The sequence below is a fragment of the Carcharhinus amblyrhynchos genome, unplaced genomic scaffold, assembly GCF_965287045.1.
Source record: "Carcharhinus amblyrhynchos unplaced genomic scaffold, sCarAmb.v2.hapA chromosome_153, whole genome shotgun sequence".
In the NCBI taxonomy this organism is placed as follows: Eukaryota; Metazoa; Chordata; class Chondrichthyes; order Carcharhiniformes; family Carcharhinidae; genus Carcharhinus; species Carcharhinus amblyrhynchos.
This window is the reverse complement of record NW_027649893.1, coordinates 16,501-44,262: the sequence shown is the minus strand read 5'-3', so window position 1 is coordinate 44,262 and position 27,762 is coordinate 16,501. Positions and strand designations below refer to the sequence as shown.

The window sequence follows — 27,762 nt, the reverse complement described above, 5'->3', positions numbered from 1 at the left end:
CAATCAGTGCTGAGTCCGCCCCCCCACACATTCGACCAATCCGAACAGGACGCCATGGTGATTGACAGCGGGTTGACTCAATCCCGTCTGGGGAGCGGTCTCCACCAATCGGGTGCGCGACTAACGCCACCGTCGCATGATTGACATTTGTCTGCACCATTCATCAGTGAGCCCTTCTTGATTGACGGCCGCCTTTACCCATCAGCGCTGAGCCCGCCCCCTCCAGCGGTCCAATCCCCGGGTTTCTCTCCCCTTTCCCCGCCCCCCCTTCTCCTCGGGGTGAGGATGGGGAAGGAGCCGGCGCCATTTTGCAGCAGCAGCAAACCGGCTCCCGCCGGGAGAGAAGGTGTTTGATGAGGCCCCACTGGAGCCTGTGTTTATAATCCCTCCATTCCCAGTCTGTTTATATAGATCAGTGTGAAACCATCCCAGTGTGTCCACCCTCTGCTTGGCAGGGCGTTACAGACCCACCCCCACCCCCTCACTGTGTAAAACACACCCCCTGTATTATAAATATTATAAAATTATTATTATATTATAAAATATAATATATTGTAAAACACACCCCCTGTATTATAAATATTATAAAATTATTATTATATTATAAAATATAATATATTGTAAAACGCGCCCCCTGTATTATAAATATTATAAAATTATTATTATATTATAAAATATAATATATTGTAAAACACACCCCCTGTATTATAAATATTATAAAATTATTATTATATTATAAAATATAATATATTGTAAAATACACCCCCTGTGTTATAAATATTATAAAATTATTATTATATTATAAAATATAATATATTGTAAAACACACCCCCTGTATTATAAATATTATAAAATTATTATTATATTATAAAATATAATATATTGTAAAACACGCCCCCTGTATTATAAATATTATAAAATTATTATTATATAAAATATAATATATTGTAAAACACACCCCCTGTATTATAAATATTATAAAATTATTATTATATTATAAAATATAATATATTGTAAAACACACCCCCTGTATTATAAATATTATAAAATTATTATTATATAAAATATAATATATTGTAAAACACACCCCCTGTATTATAAATATTATAAAATTATTATTATATTATAAAATATAATATATTGTAAAACACGCCCCCTGTATTGTAAATATTATAAAATTATTATTATATTATAAAATATAATATATTGTAAAACACACCCCCTGTATTATAAATATTATAAAATTATTATTATATTATAAAATATAATATATTGTAAAACACGCCCCCTGTATTGTAAATATTATAAAATTATTATTATATTATAAAATATAATATATTGTAAAACACGCCCCCTGTATTATAAATATTATAAAATTATTATTATATTATAAAATATAATATATTGTAAAACACGCCCCCTGTATTGTAAATATTATAAAATTATTATTATATTATAAAATATAATATATTGTAAAACACACCCCCTGTATTATAAATATTATAAAATTATTATTATATTATAAAATATAATATATTGTAAAACACGCCCCCTGTATTGTAAATATTATAAAATTATTATTATATTATAAAATATAATATATTGTAAAACACGCCCCCTGTATTATAAATATTATAAAATTATTATTATATTATAAAATATAATATATTGTAAAACACACCCCCTGTATTATAAATATTATAAAATTATTATTATATAAAATATAATATATTGTAAAACACACCCCCTGTATTGTAAATATTATAAAATTATTATTATATTATAAAATATAATAGATTGTAAAACACACCCCCTGTATTATAAATATTATAAAATTATTATTATATTATAAAATATAATATATTGTAAAACACGCCCCCTGTATTATAAATATTATAAAATTATTATTATATTATAAAATATAATATATTGTAAAACACACCCCCTGTATTATAAATATTATAAAATTATTATTATATTATACAATATAATATATTGTAAAACACACCCCCTGTATTATAAATATTATAAAATTATTATATTATAAAATATAATATATTGTAAAACACACCCCCTGTATTATAAATATTATAAAATTATTATTATATTATAAAATATAATAGATTGTAAAACACACCCCCTGTATTATAAATATTATAAAATTATTATTATATTATAAAATATAATATATTGTAAAACACACCCCCTGTATTATAAATATTATAAAATTATTATTATATTATAAAATATAACATATTGTAAAACACACCCCCTGTATTATAAATATTATAAAATTATTATTATATTATAAAATATAATATATTGTAAAACACACCCCCTGTATTATAAATATTATAAAATTATTATATTATAAAATATAATATATTGTAAAACACACCCCCTGTATTATAAATATTATAAAATTATTATTATATTATAAAATATAATAGATTGTAAAACACACCCCCTGTATTATAAATATTATAAAATTATTATTATATTATAAAATATAATATATTGTAAAACACGCCCCCTGTATTATAAATATTATAAAATTATTATATTATAAAATATAATATATTGTAAAACACGCCCCCTGTATTATAAATATTATAAAATTATTATTATATTATAAAATATCATATATTGTAAAACACACCCCCTGTATTATAAATATTATAAAATTATTATTATATTATAAAATATAATAGATTGTAAAACACGCCCCCTGTATTATAAATATTATAAAATTATTATTATATTATAAAATATAATATATTGTAAAACACGCCCCCTGTATTATAAATATTATAAAATTATTATTATATTATAAAATATCATATATTGTAAAACACGCCCCCTGTATTATAAATATTATAAAATTATTATTATATTATAAAATATAATAGATTGTAAAACACGCCCCCTGTATTATAAATATTATAAAATTATTATTATATTATAAAATATAATAGATTGTAAAACACGCCCCCTGTATTATAAATATTATAAAATTATTATTATATTATAAAATATAATAGATTGTAAAACACGCCCCCTGTATTATAAATATTATAAAATTATTATTATATTATAAAATATCATATATTGTAAAACACGCCCCCTGTATTATAAATATTATAAAATTATTATTATATTATAAAATATCATATATTGTAAAACACGCCCCCTGTATTATAAATATTATAAAATTATTATTATATTATAAAATATCATATATTGTAAAACACGCCCCCTGTATTATAAATATTATAAAATTATTATTATATTATAAAATATAATATATTGTAAAACACGCCCCCTGTATTATAAATATTATAAAATTATTATTATATTATAAAATATAATATATTGTAAAACACGCCCCCTGTATTATAAATATTATAAAATTATTATTATATTATAAAATATAATATATTGTAAAACACACCCCCTGTATTGTAAATATTATAAAATTATTATTATATTATAAAATATAATATATTGTAAAACACACCCCCTGTATTATAAATATTATAAAATTATTATTATATTATAAAATATAATATATTGTAAAACACACCCCCTGTATTGTAAATATTATAAAATTATTATTATATTGTAAAATACACCCCCTGTATTGTAAATATTATAAAATTATTATATTATAAAATATAATATATTGTAAAACACGCCCCCTGTATTGTAAATATTATAAAATTATTATTATATTATAAAATATAATATATTGTAAAACATACCCCCTGTATTATAAATATTATAAAATTATTGTTATCTTATAAAATATAATATATTGTAAAACACACCCCCTGTATTATAAATATTATAAAATTATTATTATATTATTAAATATAATATATTGTAAAACACACCCCCTGTATTGTAAATATTATAAAATTATTATTATATTGTAAAATACACCCCCTGTATTGTAAATATTATAAAATTATTATTGTGTTATAAAATATAATATATCGTGAAACGCGCCCCCTGTATTGTAAATATTATAAAATTATTATTGTGTTATAAAATATAATATATCGTGAAACGCGCCCCCTGTATTGTAAATATTATAAAATTATTATTGTGTTATAAAATATAATATATCGTGAAACGCGCCCCCTGTATTGTAAATATTATAAAATTATTATTGTGTTATAAAATATAATATATCGTGAAACGCGCCCCCTGTATTGTAAGTATTATAAAATTATTATTGTGTTATAAAATATAATATATCGTGAAACGCGCCCCCGTATTGTAAGTATTATAAAATTATTATTGTGTTATAAAATATAATACATCGTGAAACGCGCCCCCGTATTGTAAGTATTATAAAATTATTATTGTGTTATAAAATATAATACATCGTGAAACGCGCCCCCGTATTGTAAGTATTATAAAATTATTATTGTGTTATAAAATATAATACATCGTGAAACGCGCCCCCGTATTGTAAGTATTATAAAATTATTATTGTGTTATAAAATATAATACATCGTGAAACGCGCCCCCGTATCGTAAGTATTATAAAATTATTATTATGTCATAAAACATAATACATCGTGAAACACGCCCCCGTATCTTAAGTATTATAAAATTATTATTATGTCACAAAACATAATACATCGTGAAACACGCCCCCGTATCGTAAGTATTATAAAATTATTATTATGTCACAAAACATAATACATCGTGAAACACGCCCCCGTATCGTAAGTATTATAAAATTATTATTATGTCACAAAACATAATACATCGTGAAACACGCCCCCGTATCGTAAGTATTATAAAATTATTATTATGTCACAAAACATAATACATCGTGAAACACGCCCCCGTATCGTAAGTATTATAAAATTATTATTATGTCACAAAACATAATACATCGTGAAACACGCCCCCGTATCGTAAGTATTATAAAATTATTATTATGTCACAAAACATAATACATCGTGAAACACGCCCCCGTATCGTAAGTATTATAAAATTATTATTATGTCACAAAACATAATACATCGTGAAACACGCCCCCGTATCGTAAGTATTATAAAATTATTATTATGTCACAAAACATAATACATCGTGAAACACGCCCCCGTATCGTAAGTATTATAAAATTATTATTATGTCACAAAACATAATACATCGTGAAACACGCCCCCGTATCGTAAGTATTATAAAATTATTATTATGTCACAAAACATAATACATCGTGAAACACACCCCCGTATCGTAAGTATTATAAAATTATTATTATATTATGAAACATACTATATTGTAAAAACCCCCTGTATTATAAATATTAGAAAATTATTATTATATTGTGAAATATAATATATTGTAAAACACACCCCCTGTATTGTAAATATTAGAAAATTATTATTATATTATGAAATATAATATATTGTAAAACCCCCCTATATTATAAATATTAGAAAATTATTATTATATTATGAAAATACTATATTGTAAAACCCCCCTGTATTATAAATATTAGAAAATTATTATTATATTATGAAATATAATATATTGTAAAACACACCCCCTGTATTATAAATATTAGAAAATTATTACTATGTTATAAAGTATAATATATTGTAAAATACACCCCCTGTATTATAAATATTAGAAAATTATTGTTACATTATAAAATATATTTTACTATGTTGTAAAATATACCCCGGTATTATAAATAGTATAAAATTGTTATGTTATGTAAATACATCCCCTTGTATTATAAATATAATAAAGTTGTTATAGAATATATTTAAATATATTATAGAAACATTCCCATATATTCTAAATGTGATATTATTATTCTATTATAAAATATATTATAATGTATTGTAAAATACATCCCCCGTATTATAAATATTATAAAATCATTATTATATCATAAAATATATCATCATATATTGTAAAATACATCCCCCGTGTCATAAATATTAGAAAATTATTGTTGTATTATAAAATATATTTTACTATGTTCTAAAATATACCCCAGTATTATAAATAGTATAAAATTATTATTCTTATATTATGTAAATACATCCCTCTGTAATATAAATATTATAAAGTTGTTGCAGAATATGTTTAAATATATTGTAAAATACATCCCCATATATTCTAAATATTATAAAATTATTATATTATAAAATATATTGTAATATATTGTGAAATACATCCCCTTGTATTATAAATATTAGAAAACTAATATTATAAAGTATAACGTTGTGTAAAATACATCCCATCTCTTATAAATATCCGGGAGTGAGTTACAGACTGGAATCAAATCGAGGGGTTCGGGGTGGTTTATATATAGAATAACAAACACCCGGGAGTGAGTTACAGACTGGAATCTAATCGAGGGGTTCGGGGTGGTTTATATATAGAATAACAGATACCCGGGAGTGAGTTACAGACTGGAATCTAATCGAGGGGTTCGGGCTGGTTTATACATAGAATAACAGAAACATGGGAGTGAGTTACAGACTGGAATCTAATCGAGGGGTTCGGGGTGGTTTATATATAGAATGACAGATACCCAGGAGTGAGTTACAGACTGGAATCTAATCGAGGGGTTCGGGGTGGTTTATATATAGAATAATAGATCCCCGGGAGCGAGTTACAGACTGGAATCCAATCGAGGGGTTCGGGGTGGTTTATATATAGAATAATAGATACACGGGAGTGAGTTACAGACTGGAATCCAATCGAGGAGTTCAGGGTGGTTTATATGTGGAATAATAGATCCCCGGGAGTGAGTTACAGACTGGAATCCAATATTCTATATATAAACCACCCCGATTTTCTCATTTAGATTTCATTCTATAACTCACACCAGGTGTCTGTTATTCTATATATAAACCACCCCAAACCCCTCGATTAGATTCCAGTCTGTAACTCACTCCCGGGTATCTGTTATTCTATATATGAACCACCCTGAACCCGTCGATTCGATTCCAGTCTGTAACTCACCCCCGGGTATCTTTTATTCTATGAATAAACCACCCTGAAACCCTCGATTAGATTCCAGTCTGTAACTGACTCCCGGGTATCTGTTATTCTTTATATAAACCATCCCAAACCCCTCGATTAGATTCCAGTCTGTACCTCACTCCCGGGTATCTGTTATTCTATATATAAACCACCCCGAACCCCTCGATTAGATTCCAGCCTGTAACTGACTCCCGGGTATCTGTTATTCTATATATAAACCACCCCGAACCCCTTGATTAGATTCCAGTCTGTAACTCACTCCCGGGGTATCTGTTATTCTATATATAAACCATCCCGAACCTCTCGATTAGATTCCAGTCTGTAACTCACTCCCGGGTATCTGTTATTCTATATATAAACCACCCCGAACCCCTCGATTAGATTCCAGTCTGTAACTCACTCCCGGGTATCTGTTATTCTATATATAAACCACCCCGAACCCCTCGATTAGATTCCAGTCTGTAACTCACTCCCGGGTATCTGTTATTCTATATATAAACCACCCTGAACTCCTCGATTGGCTTTGAGTCTGTGTCTCATTCCCAGGTATCTGTTATTCTGTTCTGTAACTCATCATTTCTTTTGAACTGTCTGTGCTGTCTGTTGTTTTGAAGCCTTGCTAACATGTGTAATGTAGATTAAGAATTGCTTCTAATGAAACCCCTTTCCGTGTCTTTGCTGTTTCGACTGGGGGATATCTCACCACTCACCTGCACGGAAAGTTCAGCGCTCCCCGTCTCAGTCTCCGATGTTCAGATGCTAAAGGTTCGTGTTGCGTCGGATTTAATACAGACATTCTGATGACCACTGAGCATCCCAGGATGCTGCAGTGACCGATCTTTCAAGGTGTTAGCCACGTTTTTGATGTGGGAACTAAGGTCGCCAATGTTGTGGTGAAAATCATCCATCTGGGGTGTGTTGAGGTGTGAGATTAACTGTTTGTGTGTTTCACACTCAGGGATATCTGATGGTGGTTCCTCTTTCGCAAAGGGTGAATGCGTTAACACGTGATACATCGGAGTCTTTCTCTGCACAGCAGGAGGGCCTGGAGAGACCGGGAGATTGGGACAATCTTGGAGACATGGAGTTAACACAGTAAGAATTCTCATAACTCCAGGTTAAAGTCCATCTGCACAAGCCACTAGCTTTCGAAGCGCTCCCTCCTTCATCAGGTGAGTGGGAGTTCTGATCACAAAACAGGGCGTATAAAGACACAAACTCAACTTACAGAATAATGGTTGGAATGCGAGTCTTTACAGGTAATCAAGTCTCAAAGGTACAGACAGTGTGAGTGGAGAGAGGGTTAAGCACAGGTTAAAGAGATGTGTATTGTCTCCAGACAGGACAGTGAGAGAGATTTTGCAACTCCAGGCAAGTCATGGGGGTTACAGATAGTGTGACATGAACCCAGGATCCCAGTCGAGGCCGTCCTCGTGCGTGTGGAACTTGGCTATCAGTCTCTGCTCAGCGACTCTGTGCTGTCGTGTATCGTGAAGGCTGCCTTGGAGAACGTTTACCCGAAGATCAGAGGCCGAATTCCCGTGACCACTGAAGTGTTCGCCAACAGGAAGGGAACAGTCTTGCCTGGTGATTGTCGAGCGATGTTCATTCATCCGTTGTCGTAGCGTCTGCATGGTCTCCCCAATGTACCATGCTTCGGGACATCCTTTCCTGCAGCGTATCAGGTAGACAACGTTGGCCGAGTTGCAAGAGTATTTACCGCGTACCTGGTGGATGGTATTCTCAGATGAGATGATGGCATCTGTGTCGATGATCCGGCATGTCTTACAGAGGTTGCTGTGACTGGGTTGTGTGGTGTTGTGGTCACTGTTCTCCTGAAGACTGGGTCGTTTGCTGCGGACAATGGTCTGTTTGAGGTTGTGCAGTTGTTTGAAGGCAAAAAGTGGGTGTGTGGGGATAGCCATGGTGAGATGTTCATCTCCATCAATGATATGTTGAAGGCTTTTTAGAAGATGTTGTAGCTTCTCCGCTCCGTGGCAGTAGTCAACGACGAAGGGTACTCTGTCCACCGTGTCCCGTGTTTGTGTTCTGAGGAGGTCGGTGCGGTTTTTCGCTGTGGCGCGTTGGAACTGTCGATCGATGAGTCGAGCGCCATATCCTGTTCTTCTGAGCGTATCTTTCAGCGTCTGAAGGTGTCTGTTGCGATCCTCCTCATCTGAGCAGACCCTGTGTATACGGTGGGCTTGTCCATAGGGAATGGCTTCTTTAACATGTTTAGGGTGGAAGCTGGAGAAGTGGAGCATCGTGAGGTTCTCTGTGGGCTTGCGGTACAGTGAGGTGCTGAGGTGACTGTCCTTGATGGAGATGCGTGTGCCCAGGAATGCAACTGATTCTGGAGAGTAGTCCATGGTGAGTCTGATGGTGGGGTGGAACTTGTTGATATCACCATATAGTTGTTTCAGTGATTGTTCACCATGAGTCCAAAGGAAGAAAATCTCATCGATGAATCTAGTGTACAGCAACGGTTGAAGGCCCTGTGCGGTGAAGAAGTCTTGTTCGAACCTGTGCATGAAGATGTTGGCATATTGAGGTGCGAATTTGGTCCCCATGGCTGTTCAGTGTGTCTAGCTGAAGAACTGGTTGTTGAAGGTGATGACATTGTGGTCCATAAGAACATAAGAAATAGGAGCAGGAGTAGGCCATCTAGCCCTTCGAGCCTGCCCCGCCATTCAATAAGATCATGGCTGATCTGTTGTGGCTCAGTTCCACTTTCCCGCCCTCTCCCCATAACCCTTAATCCCCTCTCTTATCAAGAACCCATCAACCCGCTTTGGATGAGTTGTAAAATTGCATCTGGAGACTGGCAGTTGTCGGTATTGAGAACTGAGGCAGTTGCAGCAATGCCATTGTCGTGGGGGATGTTGGTGTGGAGTGCGGAGACATCCATTGTGACCAGGAGTGCTTCTGGTTCAACTGCTCCATGTGTGCTGAGTGTCTGTAGGAAGTCCGTAGTGTCATGACAAAAGCTGGGGGTTCTTTGTACAGTGGAGCTGGAGTGGTTCTCGTACAGGGCCCCATTGCCCGATACGATGGGACGGCCGGGTGTGTTTGCCTTGTGTATCTTCGGGAGGCAGTAGAGATCTCCAATGCAGTGAGTACGTGGGAAGAGAGCACAGAGTGTGCTCTGAAGGTCAGGATCAAAGGTCTTGATCAGTCTGTTGAGTTCATGGGTGTGTTTTTTGGTCGAATATATGGGTAATTGTCTGTAGTTACATGCATGGAGATAAACAAGGAAACCCCTTCCCATTCAGTACCACTGTACACAATCCCAATCCCAAACCCCTTCCCGTTCACTCCCACTGTACACAATCCCAATCCCAAACCCCTTCCCATTCACTCCCACTGTACACAATCCCAATCCCAAACCCCTTCCCGTCCACTCCCACTGTACACAATCCCAATCCCAAACCCCTTCCCGTTCACTCCCACTGTACACAATCCCAATGGACCCAAACCCCTTCCCGTTTACTCCCCCTGTATATCCAATGGACCCAAACCCCTTCCCGTTTACTCCCCCTGTATATCCAATGGACCCAAACTCCTTCCCATTCACTCCCACTGCACACAATCCCAATGGACCCAAACACCTTCCCGTTCACTCCCACTGTACACAATCCCAATCCCAAACCCCTTCCCGTTCACTCCCACTGTACACAATCCCAATCCCAAACCCCTTCCTGTTCACTCCCACTGGACACAATCCCAATGGACCCAATCCCCTTCCCGTTCACTCCCACTGTACACAATCCCAATCCCCTTCCCGTTCACTCCCACTGCCTGCAATGTGTCCAGTGTGTGGAATTGTGATATTCAGACAGTCTGTAATGTTTCGAGCTTTGCAGAATGAAATGGAGTGATGTATAGAAAGAGACAATTCTGTCTGCATGTAGGTGTGAATCTTTGGTAACACTGCAGTGGTAACACTGCCAGATCTCTATCTTCACTTGTGAAGAAAGCTCTGACAAAAGAACTTATCAGAAACCCAGTTGCTGGTCAGAATGGTTGTAAAGTTTGTAAATGTGAACACATGAAACTGCAGCACATCAGGAAAGGTTCTGGCTGCAGTCACCTCTCTCAAGGTAGAACAGGGAATAAGAAACTTGATAGGCAGAGAAACCAAGGACACAGGACGAGAGACAAAGAGATCAGGAGCAAGGCAAATGATGTTAAAAAGACAGGCTTAAAATCTCTGTGCCTTAACCCGCGGAGCATTTGCAACACAGTGGATGAACTAACGGTGCAGAGAGATGGAAACAGGTCCAAGGACACTGACTGGTGTCTCTCAGTCCCCTCTCTCTCTCTCTCAGGGAGATATCTGTACACTGACTGGTGTCTCTAAGTCCCCCCTCTCTCTCTCAGGGAGATATCTGTACACTGACTGGTGTCTCTCAGTCCCCTCTCTCTCTCAGGGAGATATCTGTACACTGACTGGTGTCTCTCAGTCCGCTCTCTCTCTCTCTCAGGGAGATATCTGTACACTGACTGAAGTCTCTCAGTCCTCTCTCTCTCTCTCTCTCTCAGGGAGATATCTGTACACTGACTGGTGTCTCTCAGTCCCCTCTCTCTCTCTCAGGGAGATATCTGTACACTGACTGGTGTCTCTCAGTCCCCTCTCTCTCTCTCTCAGGGAGATATCTGTACACTGACTGGTGTCTCTCAGTCCTCTCTCTCTCTCTCAGGGAGATATCTGTACACTGACTGGTGTCTCTCAGTCCCCTCTCTCTCTCTCAGGGAGATATCTGTACACTGACTGGTGTCTCTCAGTCCCCTCTCTCTCTCTCAGGGAGATATCTGTACACTGACTGGTGTCTCTCAGTCCTCTCTCTCTCAGGGAGATATCGGTACACTGACTGGTGTCTCTCAGTCCCCTCTCTCTCTCTCAGGGAGATATCTGTACACTGACTGGTGTCTCTCAGTCCCCTCTCTCTCTCTCAGGGACATATCTGTACACTGACTGGTGTCTCTCAGTCCCCTCTCTCTCTCTCAGGGAGATATCTGTACACTGACTGGTGTCTCTCAGTCCCCTCTCTCTCTCTCTCAGGGAGATATCTGTACACTGACTGGTGTCTCTCAGTCCCCTCTCTCTCTCTCAGGGAGATATCTGTACACTGACTGGTGTCTCTCAGTCCCCTCTCTCTCTCTCAGGGAGATATCTGTACACTGACTGGTGTCTCTCAGTCCCCTCTCTTCTCTCTCTCAGGGAGATATCTGTACACTGACTGGTGTCTCTCAGTCCCCTCTCTCTCTCTCAGGGAGATATCTGTACACTGACTGGTGTCTCTCAGTCCTCTCTCTCTCTCTCAGGGAGATATCTGTACACTGACTGGTGTCTCTCAGTCCTCTCTCTCTCTCTCAGGGAGATATCTGTACACTGACTGGTGTCTCTCAGTCCCCTCTCTCTCTCTCTCAGGGAGGTATCTGTACACTGACTGGTGTCTCTCAGTCCCCTCTCTCTCTCTCTCAGGGAGGTATCTGTACACTGACTGGTGTCTCTCAGTCCCCTCTCTCTCTCTCTCAGGGAGGTATCTGTACACTGACTGGTGTCTCTCAGTCCCCTCTCTCTCTCTCTCAGGGAGGTATCTGTACACTGACTGGTGTCTCTCAGTCCTCTCTCTCTCTCTCTCTCAGGGAGATATCTGTACACTGACTGGTGTCTCTCAGTCCCCCCTCTCTCTCTCTCAGGGAATATCTGTACACTGACTGGTGTCTCTCAGTCCCCCCTCTCTCTCTCTCAGGGAGATATCTGTACACTGACTGGTGTCTCTCAGTCCTCTCTCTCTCTCTCTCAGGGAGATATCTGTACACTGACTGGTGTCTCTCAGTCCCCTCTCTCTCTCTCTCAGGGAGATATCTGTACACTGACTGGTGTCTCTCAGTCTCCTCTCTCTCTCTCAGGGAGATATCTGTACACTGACTGGTGTCTCTCAGTCCCCTCTCTCTCTCTCTCAGGGAGATATCTGTACACTGACTGGTGTCTCTCAGTCCCCTCTCTCTCTCTCAGGGAGATATCTGTACACTGACTGGTGTCTCTCAGTCCTCTCTCTCTCTCTCAGGGAGATATCTGTACACTGACTGGTGTCTCTCAGTCCCCTCTCTCTCTCTCAGGGAGATATCTGTACACTGACTGGTGTCTCTCAGTCCCCCCTCTCTCTCTCAGGGAGATATCTGTACACTGACTGGTGTCTCTCAGTCCCCTCTCTCTCTCTCTCAGGGAGGTATCTGTACACTGACTGGTGTCTCTCAGTCCCCTCTCTCTCTCTCTCAGGGAGGTATCTGTACACTGACTGGTGTCTCTCAAAGAACAAAAACAGCCCGGGAAACAGGCCCTTCGTCCAACGAGCCCGCACCGCCATCTAACACTACCAGTCCCCCACTCCACCCATGACCCCTATCTAATGTTTTATGGCCATCCAGATTGAGGGAAACTAATTTAGGGACAATTTATTCCCTCCAATCAGCCTAACAGCACATCTTTGGGGTGTGGGAGGAAACCGGAGCACCCGGAGAAAACCCACGCAAGCACGGGGAGAATGCGCAAACTCCCACAGACACCGGCCCAAATCCATGTGTCTGCACAGCAATCAGCGATAGTCACTGAGCTGTCGTCTTGCCCAGTATCTGGTCCAGTTTAGGCACACACTAACGACATGAAGCACTAGGCCAATCTCGAACAACCAAGAGCAGCCCCAGTACGACCCATCGCGTGTATGCCCCTCGTTGGACAACAAGGTGGACCGACTTAAAACCTGTGAATGAAAAGAGAAAAAATAAACATTGTTATTGTGCCATATCCATTTACCTTACCAGGGACACCCCAATGCTAATGACCCTTATTTAAAACAATCTCCTATATCCACCCATCTCCAACCCACTCATATGCCTGTCTAAGTTACTCTTAAAGGACTCTAGCGTGTTTGCCTCCACCACCTTACTTGGCAGAGCATTCCATACCCCCACTACCCTCTGTGTGAAAAACTTCCCTCTAATATCCGTGTTATACCGCTCCCCCCTCACCTTGAGCCCGTGGCCCCTCGTACTGTGTGTCTCTATCATCGGGAATAGCTTACCTCTGTTTACTCTATCTATACCCTTCATAATCTTATATACCTCTATTAGATCCCCCCTCAGTCGCCGTCTTTCAAGGGAAAAGAGCCCCAATTTATTCACTCTTTCCTCATACCCCAGTCCTTCCATACCAGGCAACATCCTGGTAAACCTCCTCTGCACTCTCTCCAGAGTCTCCACGTCCTTCCGGTAGTAAGGCGACCAGAACTGTACGCAGTACTCCAAATGCGGCCTAACCAACGTTCTATACAACTGCAACATTAGACTCCAGCTCTTATATTCTATACCCCTTCCTATAAAGGCTAACATACCATAGGCTTTCTTCACCACACTCTCCACTCGCACTGCCGCCTTCAAAGACTTGTGCACTTGCACCCCCAGGTCTCGCTGCGACTCTATACACCTTACGGGCTTACCCTTTATCATATAACTCCCCCCTACATTATTCCGGCCAAAATGCATCACCTCATGCTGAGGACAACTGGGAATGCTTCAGGGATGCTATCCAAACATTTGCGGTGAACACGCTCGGGCCCTCCACCCACAAGCAGCATGACTGGTTTGATGAGAATGATGAGGAGATACAGGCTCTACTTGTTGAAAAGCACCATCTTCATCGGGCCTGTCAGAACGACCCATCTTCAGCTGCCAAGAAAAATGCTTTTCCCAGTGCTCGCAGGACAGTCCAGAATAAACTGAGTAAAATGCAGGATGCCTGGCTGAGCGCCAAGGCAGATGAAATACAGGGATACGCTGACACAAACGACTTGAAACAGTTCTATGAAGCCCTCAACACTCTCTCTAGACCTCAATCTCTGGGGAGTTCCCCCCTCCTGAGTACAGATGGTACGACTCTCATTACAGAGAGGGCTCAGATCCTGCAGAGATGGGCTGAACACTTTGAAGCCGTCCTCAACCGATCGTCATCTATTAACGATGAGGCAATAGACAGGGTTCCCCAGGTCGATACCAACAGCACCATGGATGACCCACCGGTAGAAGCCGAAATCACGAAAGCTGTCAGCCAGCTATCCAGCGGCAAAGCCCCAGGGGCAGATGCCATACCCGCAGAGATCTATAAAGCTGCCGGTCCTGTACTTATCGAGAAGCTCACCGAGTTGTTCCAGTCCTTTTGGAAGCAAGATCCATTCCTCAGGAACTTAAAGATGCTTCCATCGTACACCTCTATAAGAGGAAGGGCAATCGGCAAGTATGGAACAGCCACTGAGGAATCTCGCTGCTTTCCATCACAGGAAAAACCCTCGCAAGAGTCCTGCTAAATCGTCTGGTCACTCGTCTGGAGCTGGGCCTGCTTCCAGAGTCACTGTGTGGCTTCCGCAAAGGGCGTGGGACTACTGACAAGAGTTTTGCTGGGCGCCAGCTTCAGGAGAAGTGTCAGTGACGATTGATACAGAAGTTAACTGCAGAATAGCAAAGGCAAGTTCTGCTTTCGGTAGACTGCGCTGCACTGTGTGGGAACGTCGAGGAATCCCCATGCTACCCCCCACCCCATGTCCTTTTAGGTGGGTAGAGGTGGTTGGTTTGGAAGGTGCTGTGGAAGGAGACTTGGCGAGTCGCTGCGGGGCATCTTGTAGACAGTACACACTGTGCATGGGTGGTGGAGGGAGTGAGTGTTTGTGGTTAGCGTGTCGATTGAGCGGAGGGGGAGGGAGAGGGGCTGCTTTGTCCCGGATGGTGTCGAGCTTCTCGAGTGTTGTTGGGAGCCGCACCCATCCAGGCGAGTGGGGAGAGCGTCCCATCACACTCCTGACTTGTGCCCTTGTGGATGGTGGGACAGGCTTTGGGAAGGGGGGGAGGGGGAGTCAGGAGGTGAGTTACTCTCCGCAGGATCCCCAGCCTCTGACCTGCTCTGGGAGACACAGTATTGATCTGGCTGGGTCCCAGTTCAGTTTCTGGTCAATGGTAACCCCCAGGATGTGAGGGAACGGGGGGATTCAGCAATGGTGATGGAACTGAACGTGGGGGAGATGGTTAGATTCTCACTAACTGGCTGGAGCCCAGTTCAGTTTCTGGTCAATGGTAACCCCCAGGATGTGGGGGAACGGGGGGATTCAGTGATGGTGATGGAACTGAACGTGGAGGAGATGGTTCGATTCTCTCTTGCTGGAGATGGGCATTGCCTGTTACTTCTGTGTGTGCATGTGTGGGGCGAACGTTATCCGCCACATGTCTACCTGAGCCTGGATATTGTCCAGATTTTTCTGCGTTTGGACACGGGACTGTTTCAGTATCTGAGGAGTGACGAACAATGATTTTACTCTTTAATCTCTGCAGTCCCGTGAGACGTACGCACACCCACCTTGCTGTTTAACATAGAACATAGAACATTACAGCGCAGAACAGGCCCTGCCGACCAGTTAAAAAAAACAATGACCCACTAATCTAAACCAATCCCTTTTCGTCCGTAAACCTATCCACGGATCTCTTAAACGCCCCCAAACTAGGCGGAAGGGAGGGAAGGGAGTTCCAACATTTGTATTCAGCGACAGTGAAGGAACGGTGAAGATATCCTCAAGAACGGGTTTCATGGAATGTCGTTCCGGAAAAATTCTTGGAGCAGAATGTTCGGGAGCCAGCGAGAGAGAGAGAGAGAGAGAAAGCGGGCCGTTCTCAATCTGGTAAGAGGACAGGAATAACTTCATTGTCAAGCAGGGTAACAGTGATCAGAATGTGGTCGAATTTCACACGCAGTTGGAAGGTGAGAGGTTTGGGTCTAAGCTAAGTGTCTTAAACTGAAAAACAGGCAGAAGGAATTGGTGAAAGTGAACTGGGGGCAGAGGTCAAAGGGAAGGGCATTAAGATAACCATGAAATCCGGGACGAGAGGAAAGACTCTGCAGCTGACATCAAGGAAATATTCCAAATTTCCGCAAAGATGTCTTCCCTTGTGGAAAGAAGACTTTGCGGGTACAATGTACCAGCCATGACGGCGGAAGCAAGGATGATAAGGAAGGTGACCTTCTAAATCCCAGCAAGGGATGAGAAGAGAAAATCGAGGGAGAAATTAGAGTATGAGAGGGATCAAGCTAAAGATGTCCGTACAGAAAGGAAGAGTTTCTCCCAGATTTGAAATAAAAGGAAGGGAGTAGCTAAAGTGAGTAGTTGAGCTTCGGTTCCATATTTCATAGGGAGAGAGTTCAGAGGAGGTTCACTGGGCTGACCCCAGGGATGGAGAGATCGCCTTGTGAAGCAGAGTGAATGTTTTAGTGACTCAGCTCACTGGAAGTTGAAAAATGAGAGGTGATCTCAGTGAAATATGTTGGATTATGGAGGGGCTTGACGGGGTACATGCTGGCAGGATGCTTCCCCCTTATGGGAGAGGGTAGGTCCAGTCAGGATAGTCTCAGAATGAAGGGGCGTAAATTTAACACTCTCAAAAAGTGTGGCACTCCCTCAGCACTGACCCTCCCGCAGTGCGGTGCTCCCTCAGCACTGACCCTCCCACAGTGCGGGACTCCCTCAGCACCGACCCTCCCACAGTGCGGGACTCCCTCAGCACCGACCCTCCCACAGTGCGGGACTCCCTCAGCACCGACCCTCCCACAGTGCGGCGCTCCCTCAGCACTGACCCTCCCACAGTGCGGGACTCCCTCAGCACCGACCCTCCCCACAGTGCGGGACTCCCTCTGCACTGACCCTCCCACAGTGCGGGACTCCCTCTGCACTGACCCTCCCACAGTGCGGGACTCCCTCAGCACCGACCCTCCCACAGTGCGGGACTCCCTCAGCACCGACCCTCCCACAGTGCGGGACTCCCTCAGCACCGACCCTCCCACAGTGCGGGACTCCCTCAGCACTGACCCTCCCACAGTGCGGGACTCCCTCAGCACCGACCCTCTCACAGTGCGGGACTCCCTCAGCACCGACCCTCCCACAGTGCGGCGCTCCCTCAGCACCGACCCTCCCCACAGTGCGGCGCTCCCTCAGCACCGACCCTCCCACAGTGCGGGACTCCCTCAGCACCGACCCTCCCACAGTGCGGCGCTCCCTCAGCACCGACCCTCCCACAGTGCGGCTGTTATAGGTAAAATAATACCTCTGAGACTGTTAGTGAGTCAAATTGCTGTGGTTTTTATTTCAAAGCGAAGCCTTTTATTCCAGAGCTTTGGGAGAACTGGTTCGAAACACGGACTGCCAGATTTCTCATTGAGGACAAGCACACGTGGGGATTTATCCATCAGGAATCTGAGTGTCAGTCACCGTACAAATTTCCCATTCTTCCTTCATCGGCTGTGACACAGCCTCAGATTTAATCAGGAATCACAGTCCTGCAGTCATGACACAGTCTTCAATCTGGTCGCGATTTGAAACCCCTTCTGCAGCGAGTAACGGCATCCCTGTGTTTGAAGTTACTTGTGTGACCGTGACTGTCCCAGCAGGAGTCTTCCTGTTCAAATCCGGTATCGTCGTCCGCCATCAGCAGCTGTCAACAGCCGGTATCGGAAAGTGTCATCTCTGTAACGATGTCCAACTAACACAAACAGGTAAGATTCACAAAGTCTACAAAATAACAGCCACGTTAAACTATCTGTCTTCATAAAATAATGAGTTAAAGCATGTAAGACATGAACAAATAACTTATATCACTGCCAGGAGCAGTATAAGCTTGAGGAGATCAGTCATGACGAAGGGTTATGTTTGTGATATATTCTACATACAAAATCCATCAACCCTTTTCCTGCTTCACTGGTGTCTCTGTCCCCACTCTCTCTCTCAGGGAGATATCTGTACACTGACTGGTGTCTCTCAGTCCTCTCTCTCTTTCTCAGGGAGATATCTGTACACTGACTGGTGTCTCTCAGTCCCCTCTCTCTCTCTCAGGGAGATATCTGTACACTGACTGGTGTCTCTCAGTCCCCTCTCTCTCTCTCTCAGGGAGATATCTGTACACTGACTGGTGTCTCTCAGTCCCCTCTCTCTCTCAGGGAGATATCTGTACACTGACTGGTGTCTCTCAGTCCCCTCACTCTCTCTCAGGGTGATATCTGTACACTGACGGGTGTCTCTCAGTTCCCTCTCTCTCAGGGAGATATCTGTACACTGAATGGTGTCTCTCAGTCCTCTCTCTCTCTCTCTCTCAGGGAGATATCTGTACACTGACTGGTGTCTCTCAGTTCCCTCTCTCTCAGGGAGATATCTGTACACTGACTAGTGTCTCTCAGTCCTCTCTCTCTCTCTCTCAGGGAGATATCTGTACACTGACTGGTGTCTCTCAGTCCCCTCTCTCTCTCTCAGGGAGATATCTGTACACTGACTGGTGTCTCTCAGTCCCCTCTCTCTCTCTCAGGGAGATATCTGTACACTGACTGGTGGCTCTCAGTCCCCTCTCTCTCTCAGGGAGATATCTGTACACTGACTGGTGTCTCTCAGTGCCCCCCTCTCTCTCTCAGGGAGATATCTGTACACTGACAGGTGCCTCTCAGTCCTCTCTCTCTCGGAGGTATCTGTACACTGACTTGTGTCTCTCAGTCCTCTCTCTCTCTCTCAGGGAGATATCTGTACACTGACTGGTGTCTCTCAGTCCTCTCTCCCTCTCTCAGGGAGATATCTGTACACTGACTGGTGTCTCTCAGTCCCCTCTCTCTCTCTCAGGGAGATATCTGTACACTGACTGGTGTCTCTCAGTCCTCTCTCTCTCTCTCTCAGGGAGATATCTGTACACTGACTGGTGTCTCTCAGTCCCCTCTCTCTCTCTCTCAGGGAGATATCTGTACACTGACTGGTGTCTCTCAGTCCTCTCTCTCTCTCAGGGAGATATCTGTACACTGACTGGTGTCTCTCAGTCCCCTCTCTCTCTCTCTCAGGGAGATATCTGTACACTGACTGGTGTCTCTCAGTCCCCTCTCTCTCTCTCTCTCAGGGAGATATCTGTACACTGACTGGTGTCTCTCAGTCCTCTCTCCCTCTCTCAGGGAGATATCTGTACACTGACTGGTGTCTTTCAGCCCCCTCTCTCTCTCTCAGGAGATATCTGTACACTGACTGGTGTCTCTCAGTCCTCTCTCCCTCTCTCAGGGAGATATCTGTACACTGACTGGTGTCTCTCAGTCCCCTCTCTCTCTCTCTCAGGGAGATATCTGTACACTGACTGGTGTCTCTCAGTCCCATCTCTCTCTCAATGCGGCACTCCCTCAGCGCTACCTCGGCACTGACCCTCGGGTCAGGGTTCTCCAAGGAGGCCTTCACAACACACAACAGCACCACGTCGCTGAGCAGAGACTGATAGCCAAGTTCCACGCACATGACGACAGTCTCAACCAGGGACCTTGGGTTCCTGTCGCACTATCTGTCACCCCGACAACTTGCCTGGGTTTGTAAAACCTCACTCACCGTCCTGTCTGGAGACAATACACATCTCTTTAACCTCTGCTTAACCCTCTCTCCACTCACACTGTCGGCACCTTTGAGACTTGTTTACCTGTAAAGACTCGCATTCCAACCATTGTTCTGTTTGTGTCTGTGTCTTTATGTGTTTGTGTCTTTTTCTGTCCTGTTTGTGAACACAGCTCACACTCACCTGACGTCGGTGCAGGAAGCTCTCCGAAAGTTGTGGCTTGTGCTCTGAAACAAACCTGTTGGACTTTAACCTGGTGTTGTGAGACTTCTTACTGGTGGGGTCCAGGCAGACACCGGTGGTCTGAAGTGAAGGGATAGGCTGACGTAGAGATATATTTGATGTGTGAAACCTCTATCCGTGTCTCTGTCTGCTTCTGATGGTGGCTGAGGTTTCTCTCAGTTTCCCACATGGGAGGATGGTGGACTCCGAGGGACAGAGGAATGGAGAAGAGTGGTTGACACCTCGCCATGTGCTCTCACCCTCCTCTCTCCTTCTCACGCTTGATACAGATGCTGGAACTGTATCTGTCCTCTTCACTGTGGTCAGCAGAACCTCAACTCTGTCCCATATCAAGCAAACTGATGAGTCATAAACTCTGTCACATCCTCCTGATAGCTCAGTCCCCAAAGTTATCGACAGACTCCCTCTTTAACAGGAGTCCTTGACAGAGAGACTCCCTCTTTAACATGGGAGTCCCTGACGGAGAGACTCCCTCTTGAACAGGGGAGTCCCTGACAGAGAGACTCCCTCTTTAACAGGGGAGTCCCTGACAGAGAGACTCCCTCTTTAACGGGGTCCCTGACAGAGAGACTCCCTCTTTAACCGGGATCTTTAACATCCTCTTTAACAGTAATTGTCACACTCAGGACTAATGTCTTCATCAAACACTTCTACTGTCCAAGAACATAAGAACATAAGAAATAGGAGCAGGAGTAGGCCATCTAGCCCCTCGAGCCTGCCCCGCCATTCAATAAGATCATGGCTGATCTGTCGTGGCTCAGTTCCACTTTCCCGCCCTCTCCCCATAACCCTTAATCCCCTCTCTTATCAAAAACCCATCAACCCGCTTCTTAAAAATATTTAGCGAGGCAGCCTCCACCACTTCAACGGGCAGAGAATTCCAGAGATTCACCACCCTTTGAGTGAAGAAGTTCCTCCTCAACACCGTTCTAAACTGCCCCCCCTTTATCTTGACGCTGTGCCCCCTAGTCCTACTGTCCTTTCTGAGCGGGAAGAGTCTCTCCACCTCTATCCTATCCATCCCATTTATCATCTTATACGTCTCAGTGAGATCTCCCCTCATTCTTCTAAACTCTAACGAGTACAAGCCTAGTTTATTCAGCCTCTCGTCATAGCTCAACCCCCTCAACTCCGGTATCAGCCTAGTAAACCTCCTCTGCACTCCCTCCAGGGCCAAAATATCCTTGCGCAGGTGCGGCGACCAAAACTGCACACAGTACTCCAGCTGCGGCCTCACCAGTGTCCTGTACAGCCGCAGCAAGACCTCCCTATTTTTATATTCAATCCCCCTCGCTATGAAGGCCAGCATCCCATTCGCCTTCCTGACCACCTGCTGCACCTGCAAGCTGGGTTTTTGCGACTCATGCACAAGGACCCCGAGATCCCTCTGCACCGTCGCCTGCTGCAGTTTTTCGCCACGTAAGTAATAATCCTTCCTACCATTCTTCCTACCAAAGTGGACCACCTCACACTTGCCAACATTAAATTCCATTTGCCATTTCCTGGCCCATTCGCCCAGCCTATCTAGATCCTTCTGCAGACTCTCCACACCCTCTGCGCAATTTGCCGTTCCACCAACCTTGGTGTCTTCAGCAAATTTCGACACCATACACTCGGTTCCCTCCTCCAGATCATCTATATAAATGGTAAATAGCTGAGGCCCCAGCACCGACCCCTGGGGCACTCCACTAGTCACCAACCGCCAATCCGAATAGCACCCATCGACCCCCACTCTCTGCCTCCTATTTGACAGCCAATCCTCTATCCACGCTAACACCCCACCCCCAACTCCATGCCCCCTTACCTTCTGTAATAACCTCTTGTGAGGCACCTTGTCAAACGCCTTCTGAAAATCAAGAAAGACCACATCCACCGGCTCTCCTCTATCCACCGCCCTAGACACATCCTCATAGAACTCCAATAAATTCGTCAGACACGACTTCCCCTTAACGAAACCGTGCTGCGTCTGCTCTATCAAGCAATTCCCCTCAAGATGCCTCGCTATTTCCTCCTTGATGACGGATTCTAACATTTTACCTACAACAGACGTTAAACTAACCAGCCTATAATTCCCTGCCTTTTGCCTGCCACCCTTCTTAAACAACGGCGTAACATTAGCCGTTTTCCAATCTTCTGGCACTTCCCTGGAATCCAGCGACGTTTGGAAAATAACCACCAAGGCATCCACTATCACTTCGCCATTTCTTTCAGAACCCTTGGATGCATTCTGTTCGGTCCTGGGGACTTGTCCACAATCAGTCCCTTCAGTCTGTTGAGCACAGCCTCTCTAGTAACAATAATGTCATTGAGACCCTCCAGTCCTACCATCTTTCCATCGCTGGAGTTAACTGAAGGTCAAAATAACTGTATTTCAGCAACGTTAACTCTCCAATCCCAAATATCTCGATAGCACAGGGACTCCACTCCACGTTTATACCCTGCTCAAGACTTTCCCTCTCATTTCCAGCCCTTGAGACTTCCATTGTTTCTCCAGCCATCAATAAATGGTGTGCCACAGCCCTCAGCAATTCAGTCTCATTCGCCTCAGAGCTCTAGTAATTCTCCGAGCTGTGGGGGCAGTTCCTCGGGGCTCTTACACTCGGCACCAGCTAGGTTGGCGACCCTTGCAGAGCTGGTGAGGCACCGAGCGACCCTGGGCACCCGAGCCCATTGCAAGGGCCTCAGTGCCTCCCACTTGACTGACTCCCAATCAGGAAACACCCCAGTGTCATCATCTGTCCATCTGGGTTCTGCTCTCAGCTGGATCTGAGCACATAGGGCTTGGCAGCTTTCACCTCCTCTTTCTTCCCCTCTTTCTCACCCTTTGACTTTCTCCCTCCCTTCCAAATTCTCCATATCTCTCACTCTGTCTCTCTATCTGTTTGTCTGTCGGTCTCTCTCTGTCTCTCTCTCACTCTGTCTCGCCTTCTCTCTCCTTCTGGGTCTCTCTCACTGTCCGTCTGTTTCTCTCTGTCTCTCTGTTTTTGCCTGTCTCTCTCTGACTCTGTCTCTCTCTCTCTCCCTCTCTCACTGTTTCTCTCTGTCTCTGTCTTCCTCTCTCTCTCCCTCTAACTCTGTCTCCCTCTCTCTCTCCCTCTAACTCTGTCTCACTCTCTCTCTCTGCCTCTGTCTCTCTCTATCTGTCTTCCTCACTGACTGTCCCTCTGCCTCTCTCTTTCTCTGTCTATCTGTCTCTGTCTCTCTTCCTCTGTTTCTCTCTGTGTCTCGCTCTCTCTCTTCTCGAAATCTCTCTCTCTCTCTCTCTCTGTCTCTCTCTCTTTCTTGAAATCTCTATCTCACTGTCTCCCTCTCTCTCTGTCTCTCTGTCTCTCTCACTCTCTTTGTCGCCATCCCTCTCACTCTGTCTTCCTCTCGCTCTGTCTCTCTCTTTCTCCCACCCTCTGTTTGTCTTTGTCTCTCTCTCTCTCTGTCTCTCTCTCTGTCTCTGTCTCTCTCTGTCTCTGTCTCTCTCTCTCTCTGTCTCTCTCTCTGTCTCTCTCTCTCTCTCTCTGTCAAACCACATGTCTGAATCATTGAGTGTGAACTGCTCTCTGCTCTGTCTTGTGGTCAGGGATTGGGTTAGTATAAATGTCACACAGCCTCGTGTCTCAGACACCGATCGCCAGCCCTCTGACTGAGTGCGAAGCTTCCTCAGGTGAGGGACGCCAAGGGGTGGGGAGGTAAAGGGAACTCAACGCAAATAACAGATACCCGGGAGTGAGTTACAGACTGGAATCTAATCGAGGGGTTCGGGGTGGTTTATATATAGAATAACAGATACCCGGGAGTGAGTTACAGACTGGAATCTAATCGAGGGGTTCGGGGTGGTTTATATATAGAATAACAAATACCCGGGAGTGAGTTACAGACTGGAATCTAATCGAGGGGTTCGGGGTGGTTTATATATAGAATAACAAATACCCGGGAGTGAGTTACAGACTGGAAACTAATCGAGGGGTTCGGGGTGGTTTATATATAGAATAACAGATACCCGGGAGTGAGTTACAGACTGGAATCTAATCGAAGGGTTCCGGGGTGGTTTATATAGAGAATAACAGATACCCGGGAGTGAGTTACAGACTGGAATCTAATTGAGGGGTTCAGGGTGGTTTATATGTAGAATAACAGATACCCGGGAGTGAGTTACAGACTGGAATCTAATCGAGGGTTTGGTGGTGGTTTATATATAGAATAACAGATACCCGGGAGTGAGTTACAGACTGAAATCTAATCGAGGGGTTCGGGGTGGTTTATATATAGAATAACAGATACCCGGGAGTGAGTTACAGACTGGAATCTAATCGAGGGGTTCGGGGTGGTTTATATATAGAATAACAGGTACCCGGGAGTGAGTTACAGACTGGAATCTAATCGAGGGGTTCGGGGTGGTTTATATATAGAATAACAGATACCCGGGAGTGAGTTACAGACTGGAATCTAATCGAGGGGTTCGGGGTGGTTTATATATAGAATAACAGGTACCCGGGAGTGAGTTACAGACTGGAATCTAATCGAGGGGTTCGGGGTGGTTTATATATAGAATAACAGATACCCGGGAGTGAGTTACAGACTGGAATCTAATCGAGGGGTTCGGGGTGGTTTATATAAAAAATAACAGATACCCGGGAGTGAGTTACAGACTGGAATCTAATCGAGGGGTTCGGGGTGGTTCATATATAAAATAACAGATACCCGGGAGTGAGTTACAGACTGGAATCTAATCGAGGGTTTGGTGGTGGTTTATATATAGAATAACAGATACCCGGGAGTGAGTTACAGACTGAAATCTAATCGAGGGGTTCGGGGTGGTTTATATATAGAATAACAGATACCCGGGAGTGAGTTACAGACTGGAATCTAATCAAGGGGTTCGGGGTGGTTTATATATAGAATAACAGATACCCGGGAGTCAGTACAGACTGGATTCTAATCGAGGGGTTCGGGGTGGTTTATATACAGAATAACAGATACCCGGGAGTGAGTTACAGACTGGAATCTAATCGAGGGGTTCAGGGTGGTTTATATATAGAATAACAGATACCCGGGAGTGAGTTACAGACTGGAATCTAATCGAGGGATCCGGGGTGGTTTATATATAGAGTAACAGATACCTGGGAGTGAGTTACAGACTGGAATCTGATCGAGGGGTTCGGGGTGGTTTATATATAGAATAACAGATACCCAGGAGTGAATTACAGACTGGAATCTGATAGAGGGGCTCGGGGTGGTTTATATACAGAATAACAGACACCCGAGAGTGAGTTACAGACTGGAATCTGATCAAGGGGTTCGGGGTGGTTTATATATAGAATAACAGATGCCCGGGAGTGAGTTACAGACTGGAATCTAATCGAGGGGTTCGGGGTGGTTTACATATAGAATAACAGATACCAGGAAGTGAGTTACAGACTGGAATCTAATCGAGGGGTTCAGGGTGGTTTATATAGAATAACAGATACCCGGGAGTGAGTTACAGACTGGAATCTAATCGAGGGGTTCGGGGTGGTTTATATATAGAATAATAGATACCCGGGAGTGAGTTACAGACTGGAATCTGATCGAGAGGTTCGGGGTGGTTTATGTATAGAATAACAGATACCCGGGAGTGAGTTACAGACTGGAATGTAATCAAGGGTTCAGGGTGGTTTATATATAGAATAACAGATACCTGGGAGTGAGTTACAAACTGGAATCTAATTGAGGGGTTTGGGGTGTTTTATATATAGAATAACAGATACCTGGGAGTGAGTTACAGACTGGAATCTAATCGAGGGTTTGGTGGTGGTTTATATATAGAATAACAAATGCCCGGGAGTGAGATACAGACTGGATTCTGATCGAGGGGTTCGGGGTGGTTTATATATAGAATAACAGATACCCGGGAGTAAGTTACAGACTGGAATATAATCGAGGGGTTCGGGGTGGTTTATATACAGAATAACAGATCCCGGGAGTGAGTTACAGACCGGAATCTAATCGAGGGGTTCGGTGTGGTTTATATATAGAATAACAGATACCCGGGAGTGACTTACAGACTGGAATCTGATCGAGGGGCTCGGGATGGTTTATATATAGAATAACAGATACCCGGGAGTGAGTTACTGACTGGAGTCTAGTCGAGGGATCCGGGATAGTTTATATATAGAATAACAGATACCCGGGAGTGAGTTACAGACTGGAATCTGATCGAGAGGTTTGGGGTGGTTTATATATAGAATAACAGATACCTGGGAGTGAGTTACAAACTGGAATCTAATTGAGGGGTTTGGGGTGTTTTATATATAGAATAACAGATACCTGGGAGTGAGTTACAGACTGGATTCTAATCGAGGGGTTCGGGGTGGTTTATATTTGGAACAACAGATACCTGGGAGTGAGTTACAGACTGGAATCTGATCGAGGGGTTCGGGGTAGTTTATATATAGAACAACTGATACCCGGGAGTGAGTTACAGACTGGAATCTAATCGAGGGGTTCAGGGTGGTTTATATATAGAATAACAGATACCCGGGAGTGAGTTAAAGACTGGAATCTAATCGAGGGGTTCGGGATGGTTTATATATAGAATAACAGATACCCGGGAGTGAGTTACAGACTGGAATCTAATCGAGGTTTTGGTGGTGGTTTATATACAGAATAACAGATACCCGGGAGTGAGTTACAGACTGGAATCTAATCGAGGGTTTGGTGGTGGTTTATATATAGAATAACAAATGCCCGGGAGTGAGATACAGACTGGATTCTGATCGAGGGGTTCGGGGTGGTTTATATATAGAATAACAGATACCCGGGAGTAAGTTACAGACTGGAATATAATCGAGGGGTTCGGGGTGGTTTATATATAGAATAACAGATACCCGGGAGTGAGTTACAGACTGGAATCTAATCGAGGGGTTCAGGGTGGTTTATATATAGAATAACAGATACCCGGGAGTGAGTTACAGACTGGAATCTAATCGAGGGGCTCGGGGTGGTTTATATACAGAATAACAGATCCCCGGGAGTGAGTTACAGACCGGAATCTAATCGAGGGGTTCGGGGTGGTTTATATATAGA

The 27,762-nt window shown here is 43.0% G+C and overlaps 1 pseudogene across 4 annotated transcripts in view; it reads left to right on the top strand.

Annotated features, from left to right (window-relative positions):
• The first annotated feature begins 298 nt into the window (after nucleotides 1-298).
• LOC145338717 (perforin-1 pseudogene) overlaps nucleotides 299-27,762 on the top strand; it is a 30,993-nt pseudogene continuing 3,529 nt past the window's right edge. The window contains exons 1-3 of one of the 4 annotated variants that reach the window (XR_013885869.1): nucleotides 299-346; nucleotides 7,982-8,118; nucleotides 18,231-18,613. The product of XR_013885869.1 is annotated as a perforin-1 pseudogene, transcript variant X2 (transcript). Of the gene's footprint in view, nucleotides 347-7,672; nucleotides 7,789-7,981; nucleotides 8,119-18,230; nucleotides 18,614-24,214; nucleotides 24,362-27,762 lie in introns of those variants that run through there. The other 3 variants (XR_013885868.1, XR_013885870.1, XR_013885871.1) reach the window with 3 other exon arrangements.